Source organism: Equus caballus, chromosome 30 (assembly GCF_041296265.1).
Source record: "Equus caballus isolate H_3958 breed thoroughbred chromosome 30, TB-T2T, whole genome shotgun sequence".
Taxonomy (NCBI): Eukaryota; Metazoa; Chordata; class Mammalia; order Perissodactyla; family Equidae; genus Equus; species Equus caballus.
In genome coordinates, this window is record NC_091713.1 from 6,881,299 (window position 1) to 6,899,451 (window position 18,153).

Here is an 18,153-nt window from a genome sequence, read left to right on the forward strand (position 1 = left end):
AGTGTAATGTAGTACATTAACAGTATGAAGGACAAAAAACACATGATCCTCTCAATTGATGTATAAGAAGCATTCAACAAGTTTCAACACTCTTTCATGATAAAAACAAGACCAAAAAATTCAACCAACTCAAAATAGAAGGGCCCTACCTCAAGATAATAAAGGTCATATATGGCAGAATCACAGCTAACATTGTACCAGATGATGAAAAGCTGAAAGTTTTTCCTCTAAGATCAGAAAGAACACAAGGATGCCCACTCTCACCACTTCTACTGACTATACCACTGGAAGTCCTGGCTAGAGCAATTAGGCAAGAAGAAGAAATAAAAGACATCCAAATCGGAAAGGAACAGTTAAAACTGTCTCTGCAGATGATAGGATATTATATATAGACAACTCTAAAGACTCCACAAAACCTGTTAGAATAAACAAACAAATTTAGAACATTTTCAGAATACAAAAACAAAATACAAAAGTCAGTTGTGCTTCCACACACTAACAACACACTACCTGCAGAAGAAATTTGGAAAACAATCCCATTTACAATGACATCAAAATGAATAAAACGCTTAGAAATAAAATTAACCAAGGAACTGAAACATCTGCACAGTGACAACTAAAGAACATTGATGAAATAAATTGAAAAAGACACAAATCAACAGAAAGATATCCAATGTCCATTGGAAAAATTAGTATTGGTACAACATCTATACTACCTAAGGTGTTATATAGACTCAGTGCAATTACTTTCAAAATCCAAATGCTATCTGATACAGAAAGAAAAATATTTGACCCTAAACTTTACATGGAACCACGAAATACCTCAAACAGAAAAAAACAATGTTGAGAAAGAACAAAGCTGGAGGTCTCATAATTCCTGATTTCAAAACATATTGCAAAGCTACAATAGTCAATGAAGTATTACACTGGAAGAAAGACAGACATCTATACAAATGAAACAGAATAGAGAGCCCAGAAATAAAGTCACACATAGATGGTCAACTGATCTTCAACAAGGTTGCCAAGAATACACAATGGAGAAACGATAGCTCTCCAAAAAAGGTTTGCAGAAAACTGAATATGCATATTCAAAAGAATAAAACTGAGGAGTCTGATCTAACACCAAACACAGAAATGATTTCCAAGTGGATTAGAATTAAACATAATAGTGGAGACTGTAAAAGTGTTAGAAGAAAACAGAATAAAAGGATAATGACATTGGTGTTGGCAATGATTTCTTGGGCATGACATCAAATCACAGGACACAAAAACAAAAATTAGAAAAGGGAGGTCACAATTATCTGAAAATATACACAGCAAAGGAAACAGCAAGTGAAAAGACAACTTATAGAATGGGAAAAGAATATTTGTAAGCTATATATCTGATATGAGGTTATTATAAAAAATACATAAAAGAACACCTATGACATCACAGAAAAAGTCAAATAACCTGATTGAAAAATGGGTAAATGTTTGATGTAAAGTGATGCAGCCACTGTGGAAAATAGTACAGGGTTTCCTCAAAAACCAAAAGTACAACTACTATATGATGCCGCTCTCCCACTTCTGGGTACTTATCTAAAAAATTGAAATCAGGATCACAAAGAGAAAATTTCACTCCTGTGTTCATTGCAGCATTACGCACAATATTCATGAGGTAGAAACAATGTAAATGTCCTCTGACAAATGAAACAGTAAGGAAAAAATAATATATACATGCAATGGAATATAATTCAGTGAGGAACCAAAAAAACAAAAAGGAAATCCTGCCATATACTACAACATGAATGAACCTCAAGGGGAATTATGCTAAGTGAAATAAGCCAGACACAGAAGGACAAATACTGTAATACGGCACGGTTCCAGTTATACGAGATTTCTAAAATAGTCAAACTCATCCAAATGCTGCAGGAGCAGCAACGGTACTCATGTCTTAGCCCTTGCCCTTTCTCCAGCAGTGGCAAATGGCACCTGAGACCTGAGGCTTCAGGAGCCACAGCAGAACCCACGACCCAGCCCCCAGTGGTGGCACTCCTGACACACACTCTACCAGCAGCAGGGAATGTCTACAAGACCCTGGTCACCCAGCAGTGACAGTGACACCTGTGAACCTACTGCTCCTGGCAGCAATGCTGCCATAAAACCTGGGAGCAGCAGCACAAGTGAAGCACAGGGCAGCCTCACCCAAGCCCATGGAGAGCCAGTGGGAAAATATGACACTCAGGAGACTCCAAATGCAGAGGAAGTGTTTGCAGGCTGTCACCCTGATGGTGACACCTGAGAATGCAGGAACATCATAAACATCAAGGCACCAACAACCTTGGAATCACAAGCAGCACAGGGACGGTACTGACAATGTCTCTGCAGTGGCAGTGGATGGTGAAATGTGCAGGCTCTCAAAAACATGCAGAAGCAGCCTAGAATCAAAGTACCCAAAGTCTTACCCAAATAAGAAAGGTGTTTACTGCCACAAATGCACTGGCAGAGGATCAACTCATCAAGCACCATGAAGAACTACAGTAACAAGGCAGAACAAAAAGGAAATGAGAAGTCTCTAGAAATCAAACTGGAAGTCATGGATGACTGCCATCTGACTGACAGGGAACTCAAATAGCTGTCATGAAGACACTCAATGAGCTACAAGAAAACTCAGACAATTCAATGAGCTCAGAAATAAAATTAATGAAGAGAAGGAGTACATCATCAAAGAGACTCAAACTTTCAAGAAACAAACAAACAGAAATTCAGGAGAAGAACACGATAAATGAGATGAAAAATAAAGTAGAAAGCACTGGAAATACAGCAGCCCATATCAAAGAGAGAAGTAGCAAACTCAAAGATAGAGATGTAGAAATGATTCAAGTAGAAGAGGAGAGAGAACTAACATTTTTTAAAAAATAAAGAAATTCTATGAGGAATATATGAGTCAATTAGGAAAAGCAACATAAGTATAACAGGTATCCCAGAAGGAGAAGAGAATGAGAAAGGAGCAGAGAGCTTAGTCAAAGAAACAATAGCTGAGAATTTCCCAATCCTGAGGAAAGAACTGGATATACCAGTACATGAAAGAAATAGAACTCCTAATTATCTCAATGCAAAAAGACCTCTCCAAGGCATGTAACATTAAAACTGTCAAAAGTCAATGATGGGAAAGCATATTGAGGGTGGCCAGAGAGATGAAAATAATTTACAAAGGGAACCCCCATGAAGCTATCAACAAATTCTTCAGCAGAAACTCTACAGGCTAGGAGAGAGCGGAATGATATATTCAAAATATTGAAAGACAAACACTATCAGCCAAAAATACTCTATCCAGCAAAGTTCTCCTTCAGATATAAAGGAGAAACAAAGGCTTTCACAAACAAATCTGAGAGAGTTTATCACCAGTAGACCTCCCTTACAAGAAAAGTTCAAAGGAGCATCGTACCTGAAACTAAAAGGAAAAGGTTGACAAGATTTCAGCTTGGTGATAAAGACACAGACAGAATCAGAAAATTGCAACTCTATATCATACTAAGTAAACAGTTATACCATAAAGGCTAAATGGGAAAAAAACACATCAAAAATAACTATAACCACTTTAATATAACAAACTCACCACACATAAAGGATAATTTGTGACAATAAAAACATAGAACAGGATGAAGAAAAGGATAGTATCTTCATAGGCTAATGGAGATAAAGTGCTATCAGGAGAAAAAGGACCTCTCATCTAGGAGATCTTTTATACAAACCTTATGTTAACCACAAAACTGGAAAATCAGAGCAGAGTCATAAATCATAAATAAAAAGGAAAATGAGAAAAACATCACAAAAACCCAGCAGACTGAAACTGCAGACAGAATTACAAGGAAAAAGAAACAAGGAAACATAGAACAACCAGATAACAATAGATAAAATAGCAGTATTAAACCCTCGCATATCAATAATCACTCTAAATGGAAATAGATTGAATTCATCAATCAAAAGACACAGAGTGGCTGGATAGATTAAAAGACAAGACCCAATAATATGCTGCCTCCAAGAGAGCTAAGTCAGGTCTAAAGACACACAAAGGCTCAGAATGAATGGATGGAAGATAATACTCCAAGCAAATAGCAACTGAAAGACAGTAGGTGTCACCACACTTATATTAGACGAAATAGACTTCAAGCCAAAAAAGATAGCAAGAGACAAAGGTGAGCATTCGATAATGATAAAAGGGACATTCCACCCAGAAGACATGACATATTCATATGTATGCATCAAACATAGGAGCACCAAACGATATAAAGGAACTATTAGCAGAAGTAAAGAGAGAAATTGACAGCAACAGAATAATAGTAGGGAACTTTAACACCCTACATACAATAATGGATAGATCATCCAGACAGAAAGTCAACAAGGAAACATTGGCATTAAAGCAAACACTAGACCAGATGGACTTTCCCTCTCTCTATATATAATATTCTACTGTAAAGTACCAGCATAGATATTCTAAACATTCTTCTCAAGTGCACATGGAACATTCTCAAAGATAGACCATATGTTGGAAAAAAAAATAAGCATCAATAAATTTAAGAAGACTGAAATCATATCAAGCATCTTTTCTGACCACAGTGCTGTGAAATTAGAAATCAACTAGGAGAAGAAAACTAGAAAACTCACAAATACATGGAGACTAAACTACATGCTACTGAACAACTATTGGATCAATGAAGAAATCAAAGGAGAAATCAAAACAACACCCGGAGACAAATGAAATTGAAAACACAACATACCAAAACTTACAGGATGCAGTAAAAGCAGTATGGAGAAAAAACAGGAAAAATCTCAAATAAATAATCTAACTCTACCTAAAAGAAGTAGGAGAAAAAAGACAAATAAGCCCAAAGTCAGCAGAAGGAAGGGAATAATAAAAATCAGATCAGACATAAATTAAATATAGACTAAAAAAAGAAAAGAAAGGATCCACGAAAATAAGAGCTGCTTCTTCAAAAAGAAAAACAAAATTGACAAACCCTTAGCAAGACTCACAAATAAAAAAAGAATGTTCAAATAAAATGAGAAACGAAAGAAGAGAAATTACAACAGATACTACAGAAATAGAAAAGATTATTTGAAAATACTAAGAAAAGCCATATGCCAATATATTGAATAACCCAGAAGAATAAGATAAATTCTTAGAATCATATAACCTCCTGCAGCTGAATCAAGAAGAAATAAAGAGCCTGAATAGATCAGTCACTAGTAAGAAAGCCAAAACAGTAATACACACCTCCCAGAAAACAAAAGTCCAGGATCAAATGGCTTCTCTGGTGAATTCTACCAAACTTTCAAAGACTTAATATTTATCCTTATGAAATTCTTCCAAAAAGTTGAAGAGGATGGGACACTCCCTAACTCAGTTTATGAGGCCAACATTACCCTAAAACTAAAGCCAGATAAGGACAATGCGAAAAAGGAAAGTTACAGACTGATATTGCTGATGAACACAGACGCAAAAATCCCTAACAAAATATTAGCAAATCAAATACAACAATACATTAAAAGAATCGTACACCATGATGAACTGGGATTTATTCCAGGGATGCAGGGATGGTTCAACATCATCCACAAAACAATCAATGTGAGACACCACACTAACAAAATGAAGAATAAAAAACTCATGAACATCTCAATAGATGCAGAGAAAGCACTTGTCAAGATCCAATATCCAATTATGATAATGACTCTCAATAAAGTAGGAATAGAAGGAAAGTACCTGAATGTAAAAAAGGCCATATACCACAAACCCTCAGCCAACATCACACTCAATGGTGAAAAAGTGAAAGCTATTCCTCTAAAGACAGGAATGAGACAAGGATGTACACTCTCACCATTATATTCCACATAGTATTAGAAGTCCTAGCCAGAGAATTTAGGCAATAAAAAGAAATAAAAAGGATCTGAATTGGAAAGGAAGAAGTTAAACTGTCACTATTTTTGGATGGCAGGATTTTCTATGTAGAAAACCCTAAAGAATTAACCAAAAACTACTAGAAATAATTAATGAATACAGTAAAGTTTCAGGGTACAAAATCAACATATGAAAATCAGTTATATTTCTATACACTAACAAGGAACTAGCAGAGAGAGAAATCAAAAATAAAAATCCATTTACAGTCTCAAAAAAGTGAATAAAATACCTACGAATAAATTTAACCAAGGAGGTCAAAGACCCATACACTGAAAAATATGACACTATTGACAGAAATTGAAGAAAACATAAAGAAATGGAAAGCTATTCCACGCACATGTACTGGAAGAATAAACATAGTTCAAATGTCTTTATTACATAAAGCAATCTGCAGAATCAATGCACTGTGAATGAGAATCTCAACAACATTTTTCATGGAAATACAATGATGAATCCTAAAATTTATACGGAACAACACAAAACTCTGAATAGCCAAAGGAATCCTGAGAGAAAAGAACAAAGCTGGAGGTATCACACTTCCTGAATTCAAAATAGACTACAAAGCTACAGTAATCAAAACAGCTTGGTAGTGGCAGAAAAACAGACACTCAGATCAATGGAACAGAATTGAGAGCCCAGAAATAAACCACGCATCCATGGGCAGCTAATTTTCGACAAAGGAACCAAGAACATACAAGAGAGAAAGGAAAGTCTTCAAAAAATGGTGCTGTGAAAATTGGACAGTCACATGGAAAAGAATGAAAGTAGACCATTATCTTACAACATACACAAAAATTAACTCAAAATGGATTAAAGACTTGAATGTAAGATCTGAAATCATAAAAGTCCTAGAAGAAAACACAAGCAATATACTCTTAAATGTCAGCTTTAGTATCTTTTTGAATATCATGCACCCTTAGGCAAGAGTAACAAAAGGAAAAATAAACACATGGGACTACATCAAACTAAAAAGCTTCTGCATAGCAAAGGAAACCATCAACAAAATGCAAAGACAAACTAACTTAGGAGAAGATGTTTGCATTAATATTTGGATTAGTATCCAAAATACATAAAGAATTCATACAACTCAACATCAACAGTAAAACCCAATTAAATAATGGGCAGAAGATCTGAACAGACATTTTTCCAAAGAAGATATACAGATGAACAACAGGCACTTGAAAAGATGTTCATCACTAACGATTAGGGAAATGCAAATCAAAGCTACAGTGAGATACCCCCTCACACCCAATCAGAATGGCCATTCAAACAGACAAGAAATAGCAAGTGTGTTTTAGGACGTGGAGAAAGGAGAACCTCATATACTGCTGGTGGGATGTTAACTGTTGTAGCCACTTTGGAAAACAGGATGGAGATTCCTCAAAAACTGATACTTGAACTACCATATGAAAGAAAGAAAGATGGAATCCTTTCTCCCCCAATCCTAACTCCCTATGGCTTTTCATCCCAGATAGCCAATTTCTTTGCAAACTTATTAAGACTTAAAAGAAATTACACTGTTTAAATCTCCACGATAAACTTCCTGGGAGGCATAATGGATCTAGAAAGGAGATCTCTGCCCCAAATGATCGCAGGAAAGCGGGAAGGAGCATTTTGAGGACAAGCTGGCACAAAAAGCACGGCTCTCCACTCCTAATCATCTGTTTTCATTATGGTAAAATATGTATAACCCAAAATTTACCGTTCCGACAGTCTTTAAGTTTGCACGCAGCGGCATTAAGTCCATCCGCAATGCTGTGCAGCCATGACCACTACCCTTTTCCAGAACATTCCCCATCTCATACAAACCCTGTTCCCATTGAACATGAACGCCCAGCACCCCCCTCAGGCCCTGGGACCCTCGGGTCCGCTCTCTGACCGTTGATCCGCCTGCTCCAGCTTCTCACGTCAGTGACATCCGCCCTTCAGTTCCACCCTCTCAACCACCACATCTACGGTTTGTAGTTTTCTCTCAAAACTGCCCCAAATGACACCGACAGGAAATGCAACTGCAAAACAGTGATTCTCCGTGATCGCTATCACATCAATCGACGATAAAGCCGTTGACAAACTACTTTCTGCAGTTTTTGAAATTTCAATATTACCCAAAAGACCTAAATGACGAGGCTGTTTAGAGTTGAAATCCTGCACAACTCGCCCAATTTTACCCTCGTGCTTCCCAAAGCCTCAAGTTAAATGAGCCAAACCCACTGACTCCGGGCTCAGGAGCCACTCGGACGCCCTGAGCCCCGCCCTGTGCCCCCTCGGCCGGACCTGGAGCCCTCGGTCCCTGAGGACAAACCTGCACATCCTCCTCGGGGGGCACGCGGGGCGGCCACACCTTCCAGTCAGTCAGCGCGTTCAGGACGAGGAGCGCGAGCGGAGTCTGGTCCCTGCTCAGCGCCCGCGACTGTCACCTGCCACACACGACCAGGGTCGGCGCCCTCACCGGGGTCCAGGCTCTGAGGGGCCGCTGCCGCCAACGTCCCCGCTGCCAAGTCCGCTGACGCCCAACTGCCGCCGCCGCCGCCGGCTCTGAGGGCCCTGGGGGAGGGGCTGGCCGCTGCGGCCCCGCCTCCAAGCGCCGGCCACGCCCCCCTGACACGCCCACCGCGGACTTCCGGCTGGCGGGGCAATCCACTTCTCACCTCAGGGCCAGTTCCTTTAGCGCCCTCTCTGGTCGCGGGGAGTAATGCAGGAGGGCTGTGCAGGGCTGCGTGATGGACATCCAAAATGCCGCCAACCACGCCTACCGTGTGCTCTTGATCTGCGTCTATCCTTCTGCCAAAACCATTCAGCTCTGAACGCTCTAACTTTGACTTGTACAAGCTTGTGGCCTTATTTCTCCCACTTTATTCTCTTATTTAAGTGTTTTAGCTATGCGTGCTCCTTAGCTTTTCCATACACATTTTGGCATAATTTTTTCTGTATCTACAAAATGTCTTGTTGAGATTTTGATGGGAATTATATTAAATACATATATCAATTTAAAAGAAAATTGACTTCTTTACAATACTAAATTTTGCGACTCACGAATGTACTGCATCTCTCCATTTATTTAGATCGACTTTTTTTGATTAATTTCATCTGCATTTGAAAGTTCTCAGAATCCAAGATCTGTACAAGACTTCTACAGATTTTTTGTGTATTTCTTAGAATTACACTTAAGTTTTTCATCTTTGAAGAATAGTAACTGATTATATACTTTAAATTTCTGCCAATGCTGTCATTGCTAGTATACTGAAATACAAATGATTTTTGTATACTAATTTTGTGGCCTCCAAATTTGGTGAAGCCACTTATTACTGATAGATATTTTCATTTGTAGATTCCGTGGAAATTTCTATGGAAACAGTCATGTCCTTTGCAAAAACGGCATGGTTGCATTTCTTCTTTTTCTATATGTATGCCTTTTCTTTCCTTGTCTCATTGCACTCACTGGAACTTCCAGTATGATATTAAATAAGAGTAGTGAGGATGGGCCTCCTTGCCTTGTTCTCAGTGATAGCAGGAAAGTGTTAAATATTTCCTTCTTAGGGATACTGATAGCTGTAGGTTTTTGTGGATCAATTTTATCAGGGTGAGGCTGTTCTTTATGCCTAACATACTGAGATTTTTTTAATCATGTGTTAAATTTTGTCAAATTGTTTTATATATTGATATAATCATGTGATTTTTCTTCTTTAATCTTTTCATATGGTTAATTACGTTGATTGATTTTTCATATTGAGCTAGGCATGCATCCCTGCATTAATACACCGTTGGACATGCTATATAATTCATTTTATATATTGCAAAATATAATTTGATAATATATTAGGGAATTTTATGTCTATAATTGTGAGGGATATCGGTCTATATATTTTTGTGCATTTTAAATTAATGCATCTTCTATGTTGTTGGATTTAGTGTCTATGAATGTTGCTTGGATCTTATCAGTTTATCACATTGAGTTCTCTTATATTCTTGCTGACTTTCTGTTGAGTTTTTTATCAGATGTTAAGAAGGCTTTATTGAAGTCATAAGGTGTATTTGTGGATCTACTTCTCCTTTCACTGATATCAGTTTTGCTTCACATATTTTGCATCTCCTTGCTGAGACTTTCAATTATTCCATTTATTTCAAGTTTATTCATATGTGTTAATTTATTTTGCTAATAGTTGCTTTTAATCATTGTCAGATAGGTAATTCTAACATTTTTGTCATGTCTGTGTTGGCATCTATTGTTTGTCTTTCTTCACTGTGTGATGTTTTCCTGATTCTTAGTATGAAGAATTATTTTCAATTGAAAGCTGAACATTTTGGGGATTGTATTATGAGACTTTGGGTAGTATTTAAACTTTTTGTCTTAGCTGGCTTTCTGTTACATCACTCCAGCAGGGGAGAAGAGGTGAGCAACACTTCATTCCTTCCAGGTGTGGGGAAATGTTCAGACTCACCATTGCAGGTGGAGATCTTTTCCCTGCTGGGAGGGGGTAGGAGTGCAGACTTCCCACCAAGCCTCCACAGATACTCCCTGGATGGGAGAGGTAGGAGTGTCTCCTTATTGATGCAAATATGCCTACACTGACTCCAGGAGGGCAGGCCAGCTCATTACCACATGGTAGTGATAAAGGTCCCCACTCTGCTCTTGGCCTGCTCTGTGTCTACCTCTGTGTGTATGTGGAGGAGCACCCACCCCTTCACTGCTGGGTGGAGAGTGGAAATCCAGCACCCATAAGCTCTCTACTGATGCCACAGGGAGAGGGCTGCGTTACCACCTGACATTCCTCCCATTGAAACCTGGGGTCTAGGTACCTCCCTCTACCCAGAGCTGACTCTAGTGCTCCTTGTCACTGACCAATATCTTGGAAATGACATTGTGTCATGCTTAAAGTTTTGTTTGAAATGACCATGAGACTCTGTCTGGTCACTCAGGTCACTCCCCTGTGGAACCCTCATCTGAATGCCCTAGGACTGCCCTGCTGCAAGGAAGCCCAGGTCACTTGGGGAGGTCTCACGTAGGTCCTCTAGCCAAATTCAGCATCAACTACACACATGGGAGTGAAGTCACCTCCCCTGGATTCCAACCCTTAGTTTTCCAGTCAGGCCCAGCCAGGGGGTCTTCTCTGCTGAGGCCCCAACATCATAGAGTAAAAAGAAGCCATCCCCACTATGTCTTGTCTGAATTCCTATCTTGTGTCCATGAACAAAATTAAGTGGTGTTTTTATGCCAATATTTTGGGGAAATTTAAAAATTTTATCCTTGTTGATTTGTTTTGTACAGTAATAGCAATAAGAATAATGCTCTCATAGAAAACTCAAAATGTACAAAAGTGTGTGTATTAAAATCTGAGTTTCCTCCTTCCTTCCTGACAGCCTTCCAGCTTCTGCCACTAGAAGAAACATGGTTAAATTTCCAATTTACTTCTGGATTTATTAATTGAACAATCATTAGCACCGACTCTGTAACAGGCATTTTTCTAAGGACTTCACAACACTGCATTTTATAATGATTTCTTAGAGATGACACCAAATGCGCAGACAACAAAATATATTTGCAAACTGGATTCACGATGTTTTTGTAAAATGTGCATCACAGACACTATCAACAGATTAAAAGGAAATCCACAAAATGTGAGAAAATATTTGCAAGTCATATACTTAATAAGGGATTATTATCCAGAAAATGTATGGAACCCTTAAAACTCAACAACAAAAAACACAGACAACCCAATTCAAAATTAGGCAAAGGATTTGAATACAAATTTCTCCAGTATAGATATTCAAATAACCACTCTCTTGCATGGATGGTTTAAAGAGCATTAGTGCTCATCAGGGGCGGCTCCTAATCATGCTCTGTCCACTGTTAGTTGGCCGGTCATAGACAACCACAAAGTAAAACAAACACATGGCATAGAAAAGGAAGATTGTGAGGAAAATGTATGATTGATAGTGGTTGTTTTAAAATGTGTGTATTTCAGTATTTTCTAGTCTTCAATAATTGATTATTTTTATAACAAAAGATTAGTGAATACATAAAATTAAATGTTATGTCTGATATTGAATCCAGTTCCGTAATAATAGTTTGTGAATAATCAAGGGCAAATTCCTAATCAGCACGTGATGAATGAAGTGGAAACGTATGTGGATCCTTGGAGACAGTCTTGGAAGACAATTCCGTTGGGCTTCAAAAAAAACAGAAAGGGACAGGACTCTGTCATGGATTCATAGCATGTATTTTAGTATTTACACGTTTGTAGATTGGTTATTTTGTGTTGCTTTAGTATGTCATCACCTAGAGTACCAAGGGCTCTATTCTCATTTCTTTCTTGTACCTCTCCTTGCCCTTTCTTCTTCCAACAAGTAGATGGTACAACAGCGGCTCAATCCGTGCCTGTGAACCAACCACATCCATAAACACTGGTCCTTGGTCTATGTCAAGTTCCCTGAGTAATTGATGAGCAGCACCACCATTGAACTTAGTTATTCTGTGTCTTTCTTGCTCCCCAAAAAGATCTTGTGGAGAATGTTCATCAACCCAGGGCAGATGGGAGGTCCCATGCATTACCAAGCTAAGAGAGACTTTCTTTGCCTAAGGTAGAATTGTGATTTTCTTGGTTCCTTTCTTTTTCAATCAATTTCTGATATACACAACTAATCATATGCATTACACACTCCCTAATTTTGACTGCCTAAGAGTGTTTAGTCAAGGGGTTGAGGAGGAGGATCTTACAATTGACACCTGACTCAAGAATGGATGCAAAATTGGTGGGATCAGATTAAAACTGTACATTACTTAGCCTTTTCTACAGTAGGGATTTTTCCTCTTCAGATTAAGAATTTTGTAACTGTCAACCAAAATGGCCCTGACAGGTACATTCTCCAAGACGAACTCCTGCCTTTTCCACAGGTGTTGTCTCCTCTAGCTTTTGTGGGCCTTGACATGACCACACTTTCCTATCTCATTTTTCAGTCACCAAGGGAGCAAAAGATCTGTGCAAACAGTGCACAGAGTAATCTGTTTCTAAGACTGTTTACTTTTTTGTAATTGCAGGTGGCATCAAGAAAAAGACAAAATGGTATATATTGTAGACTCACTCTGATGAAAATGGTATATATTGTAGATTCACTGTCTGATGAAAAAATATAAGAATTGTGGCGCTTACATGCTGGCTTTTGTCTGGAGTGCCGCCCTGGCCCCAGCCACCTGTTGGGAATGATGCTCGCAGTTTTAGTCAAATAAGTTGATTTTCCAAGTAACAAAATTCCACCATGTTTCTACAATCCCTGGAGTATTCTTGTAGTGACAGAGGGATGGAGTGTCTGGGTGATCCTCTGTGACAGTCCTGGAGTGAGGGTCATAGGCTGTGGCTATGGAGGAGTTCCCAAGAGGAGATGGGACTTTCCTCTGCCACTGCAGGGTCTAGAGGAGGGTGAGGAGATTGTAGAGAGTTCATTGTAGAGATTTGTTGAGGAAGGAGCAAGCAGGGAAGGTGCACCCTCAGTGCTGGGGCAGCCACAGCTGATTCTCAGTCAGGCCTTTACACAGGCTGCACAGGGGCAGCTCAGGTTAATAGTCAGCGGGATATTGGGGTCACACACTTAATTCATTAATCCACCAAAGCAGCAGCTCAGACAGCCACTTTCCCAGTTAGTTTACGTTAACTGCTCATCCAGGGTTGGTCAGTTGACTGAAAGCTAGTTCTTGTCAGAACCGTCATGTGACAGTTGCGGTGGAATGTCTGGGCTTCTGAGGCAGAGAGCCAAACAGATACTGGTCACTCAGGGTGGTCCCCTAACCATCAGGAAGGCTCACCAGGAGGCAGGTGACAGTGTAAGCATGCTGGGGAAGGTTGAACACAAGTTTGAACATCCCTTTTCCTTCTGAGGGGCTTTAATCCAGGTAAATTGCTTCATATTTGGATAAGGGATTGAAATGTGGAGGCAAGAGGCCAGATCATGGACTTAGCCCCCACCAACTTTTCTTTTGGTTTGGATACATCATCCAGGGCATCAACTTTTTCCCCAAAGAAACCTGTCATTAAGTTGTTTTCAGGAAGAGAATGATGGAGGATCTTGATTCAGGCATCTGGGGTGTGATCTACTGGTCTCAGGTTTTCCGATTTCTGTACCCAGGGAACCAACTACATTCCTGCCTCAGATCGCTCATTCATCAGTGTTCTGACTCCGGACAGGTCACTTAACCTCTCTAAATTTAATTGCCTTCAACTGCAAGAGGTGTGCTATGTCCCCTGTTCTGCACCCCGCATAGGGTTACAATGGGGATCACAGGAGATGAAAACAGACATTCTCCATGAACTGTGGGCATCCTTCCCATGTAAAGGTTGGAGAATAAGCTTCCATCCTCCCCTGTTCTGTAGCCATCCCCTCTCTGTAGTCAACCACCAGCAACATGTAGCTTATTCTTCAGACATTTAATAACTGAAGTCTTATTGAGCATTTGTGATGAATCAGTACTTGGTCTTAAAGCTTTACTTGTTTGTAATAATGATAGTCCTATAATATAATAGTAATAAATGGGCCCTTCAAGTTTTCATATGACAGCGCAGAGAACTGAGACACAGAGCAGTTATGTAACTTTCCCAGGGTCATGTGACATCTAAGTGGGATTTGAACCCAGGTCATCAGGCACCTGCACCCATGCTCTCTGTCACTGTGCTCTGCTGCTTGTGTTGTCTCATCTAAATCAAAGTATTTTCCCACACAATCCAAGTGTTTTAAGTGAACACTAAACTGCGTTCTTTTCTGGAAGCACAACTTTAATGCAAGTAGTTCTGTTGGGCAGCCTGTGAATAATGGTATCAAAAGTTTGAACTGAGAATAACTTATTATTGACTTTCCTGTGGTCTTCTGCCAGCAGTATGTCAAAAGCTCTCTCTAGTGTGATTGCATATCCCAGGATCTAACCTTATGGATACAAAGAGAAAATTGTGCTTTGTTTAAGGAAAGATACAGCCCAATTCCAGCAGTGGGTAAGAACAGTGGGCATCTTGTCACATGCCAGGGTGCACCACACACAGGACTCCATTGAAGGTGCTGTGGAAATTCAATGTGTAAGTTAATTTAAGGATAATCATCATAATTTTTCCATGTCCCTTTTTCAAGACAATACTATAAAAATGCTAAGCCATGTCTTTCTTCATTTACATAGGAAAAGTTTAACTTACCAAGTCAATCAGTAGTGTTTCAACTACAGGAGTAAAGATGCATTTATTGTCAAAATTTGGCTCACATTTAACAATAAACCATGTGTCAAACTAATATTTATATATCAGCTGCTCACTTAGCATTAGCCAAAATAGATCTCTCATGGAAATACTGCTGCCATATTATTCTTTAATTAGTAGACTTTACTATTTAAAACAGTTCTATATTAATAACAAGAACAAAAATCTAGCAGATAATAAAGTTTTCATATCCTTCCGCCCACCTGCCAGTTCCTACTGTCATTAAAATCTTGCGTTAATGTGGAGCATGGAACAGTTAATGAACCAATATTTACACATTGCTGTTAACTCAATTCCTTAGTTTACATTAGGGTTTATTCTTTTGCTGTACATTTCTACATTCTACATTCAAATACATCCTGTCTTATGTCACCATTACACTGTCATGGAGGCTGATTTAACTATCCTAACAACACCCTGTGCTTCACCTATCTTCCATAATTGATTAGGACAAAGTATTAGCCAATAGTTGCAATGGAATGTTTTACCTAGAATTGAATCCAGTCACCTAAGAAAATATTGCATGTAATCAAATGAAAAATCATATAGAAAAGATGATAATTGCAGTGGTAAATATATGTACCTTTGGAGAGTGAAATTGTTTTGGGAGGTGACAAGAAGATAGCACCAGCTCCGCAGGATTTCACAATAGGTGAGAGGAGTAATGGAAATGTGTAACCGAATCATTGCATGTAGTTTAGGATCATTTGTGACTATTTCACATTGCGTTAGGCTGCTTTTTTTCTACAAAGCTAAATACTTTTTTTCTCATTTATTTTCTGCTGTTTTCATTTCTCTCTCCTTCTTCCACTAAGCAAGACTGGCCAATCTCAGTTCAGTCTATGCTTTTTAAAGAATCACATCCATACACTCCAGCCACTTCTCTAAATAAAGCAAAGCTCCAAGAGTATTTCATGAGCAACACCACCGCTGAAGGACTGTTACTCTGAGTCCCCCTAGCAGCCCAAGACAACAAGTTGGAGGAGCTTCCTACTGGCGGGGCAGACAAACAGGCTCCATGAAGTGCCAAAGTAAGGTTGTGTCTCATAGAAATATTGTCTTCTTGAATTTTTAAAACTTAGTTTCAAATTTGAAAATATGACAATATACATTAATTATGCTAGAATACATATCTTGGGAGAATAGAAGGGTAGAAGGTTATAAACTGAATATTTACATTCCCCCAAAAATCCATATGCCAAAGCCCTAAACTCGCATGTAAATGTATTAAGAGGTGAGTCTTTTGGAGGGAACCTTGGATGAGGTTATGAAGGTGGAGCCCTCATGGTGAGTTAGTATCCTCATAAGAAGAGCAAGAGAATAGACCTTCCCTTCTCCTTACCATGTGAGAAAACAGATACAAAGGGGTGGTGTACAGGCCATGAAGAGGCCCTCACCACACACCGAGTGCACAGGCACCTTGTTCTTTCCCATCCTCCTCTCCAGAACTATGAAGAATAAATGTCTGTTATTTAAGCCACCCTGTCCATGGTGTTTTGTTACAGCAGTCTGAACTGACTAACACAAACTCTTACACACAGATGCAGGATTCAAGGGGGCATTTAAAAATGGCTGCATCACTGAACCATCCCTTATTGCCTCGTGGTTAACGTTCCCTGCCCACCTCTTCAGCAGCCTGGGTTCACTTCCTGGTCACGGAACCACACCACCTGTCTGCCAGTTGCCTTGCTTTGAGGGCGGTTCACATAGAAGAACTGGAATGACTTGCAACTATGATATACAACTATGAACTGGGGCTTTGGGGAGGAAGGAAAAGAAATGGCAGAATCAAGTTATAAACTGTGTGGAAGGGGGACTTATCCTTAGTAGCAATTTCTCTTTGGATTAAGAATTTTGTAATTGTAGACCAAAATGGACTTGAGAATTACAGCCCATAGGAAAAGGTAGTATTTTTCCATATGTCCTGTATGCTTCTGGTGCCCATGGCTTGACTACTGCTTTCTCTCTGGTATTCTATACTCACTAAGAAGACACAAGATCTGATAAAACCTACACAGTATGATCTGACCCTCAGTGTTTTCTTTTCTGTGATTGTAGGTGACTTCAATGACACGTGAAAATGGTCTGCATTCTGGAACACTTACATGCTGAGGAAAAAATCCAAATGAACAGAAAGGTGGGGCTTTCTTGCTGGCCTTAGTCTGGAGAGCCTCCATGATTCCAGCTTCCTGCTGGGAATGAGGATGGGGAGTGTGATGTAAGAACTGTTTTCCCAGGTAAAGAACTCTGGCAACATTCTGCAGTCCCTGGAAAAGCTGTGTTCCCTTCAGGGGTGTGGATTTGTGTGCAGGGGGCCTTAGGGGTGCCTGTGTGTGAGTCTGTGGGATGTTGTGAATGTGTCGGGAGTGCATATGACAGAGAATGTCAGTTCTCCATAGATACGTCCTAGTTACACAGCACAATTGTAAGTGCCACCATCCTCAAAGAAAACCCCATAGCCACTCTATGCTTTACATACATTGACTTGCTCATCACTCACCACAGCCATATCTGTGGGTGTGTTTGCTGTTCCCACTCCTCAGAAAATGAGGTGCAGTGATGAGTGACCCAAGCTCTTGAGCTCCTGTGTGAAAGAGTCTAAGTGTGTATGCAGGGCTGTGGCCCCAGTGTTGAGGCTCTGAACTACTTTATAGCCTTCATTACTCCACAATTGGATCATTAGTCCCAGTGCAAGGGTGTCCCAGCATCCATCCATGTTCCTGAATCACCTGGGCATACAGAGGTCTCAATCACTGTCCTTCATTATAAGGTAGCCTCTGTGGTCACATCACACAGATCATATATTGGTGCACATTACCACAAATGTTGGCATAGTAATTAGCAGAAAAAGCATGGAGAAAGCCCACATGCTTCTGGTCAGCCACAGATTCTGAGAGATCCAGACACCGTGTAGAACAACCTCACCAACTTTTGATGGTGTGGGGTCATTCCTCAGCATCTAGGCCAGAATAGATAAGAATATAG

The 18,153-nt window shown here is 39.6% G+C and overlaps 1 protein-coding gene and 1 long non-coding RNA gene across 3 annotated transcripts in view; one reads left to right on the forward strand and one right to left on the reverse strand.

Moving 5' to 3' along the window:
* The window catches only part of LOC138915142 (rho GTPase-activating protein 20-like), a 110,555-nt gene extending 102,049 nt beyond the window's left edge, over positions 1-8,506 (reverse strand). Inside the window, exon 1 of the mRNA XM_070256075.1 lies at positions 8,241-8,506. The gene's annotated coding sequence lies outside the window, so the exon portion shown is untranslated. The remainder of the gene's footprint in view (positions 1-8,240) is intronic.
* Positions 8,507-13,684: 5,178 nt separating this feature from the next.
* LOC138921480 (uncharacterized) lies at positions 13,685-17,427 on the forward strand. 2 transcript variants are annotated; one of them, XR_011434097.1, is made up of 4 exons: positions 13,685-13,823; positions 14,886-14,994; positions 15,988-16,199; positions 17,227-17,427. It is a non-coding gene; the product is annotated as an uncharacterized lncRNA (long non-coding RNA). The 2 variants fall into 2 exon arrangements; XR_011434098.1 differs by lacking the exon at positions 17,227-17,427 and having other exon boundaries at positions 15,984-16,104.
* The last annotated feature ends 726 nt before the right edge of the window (positions 17,428-18,153 follow it).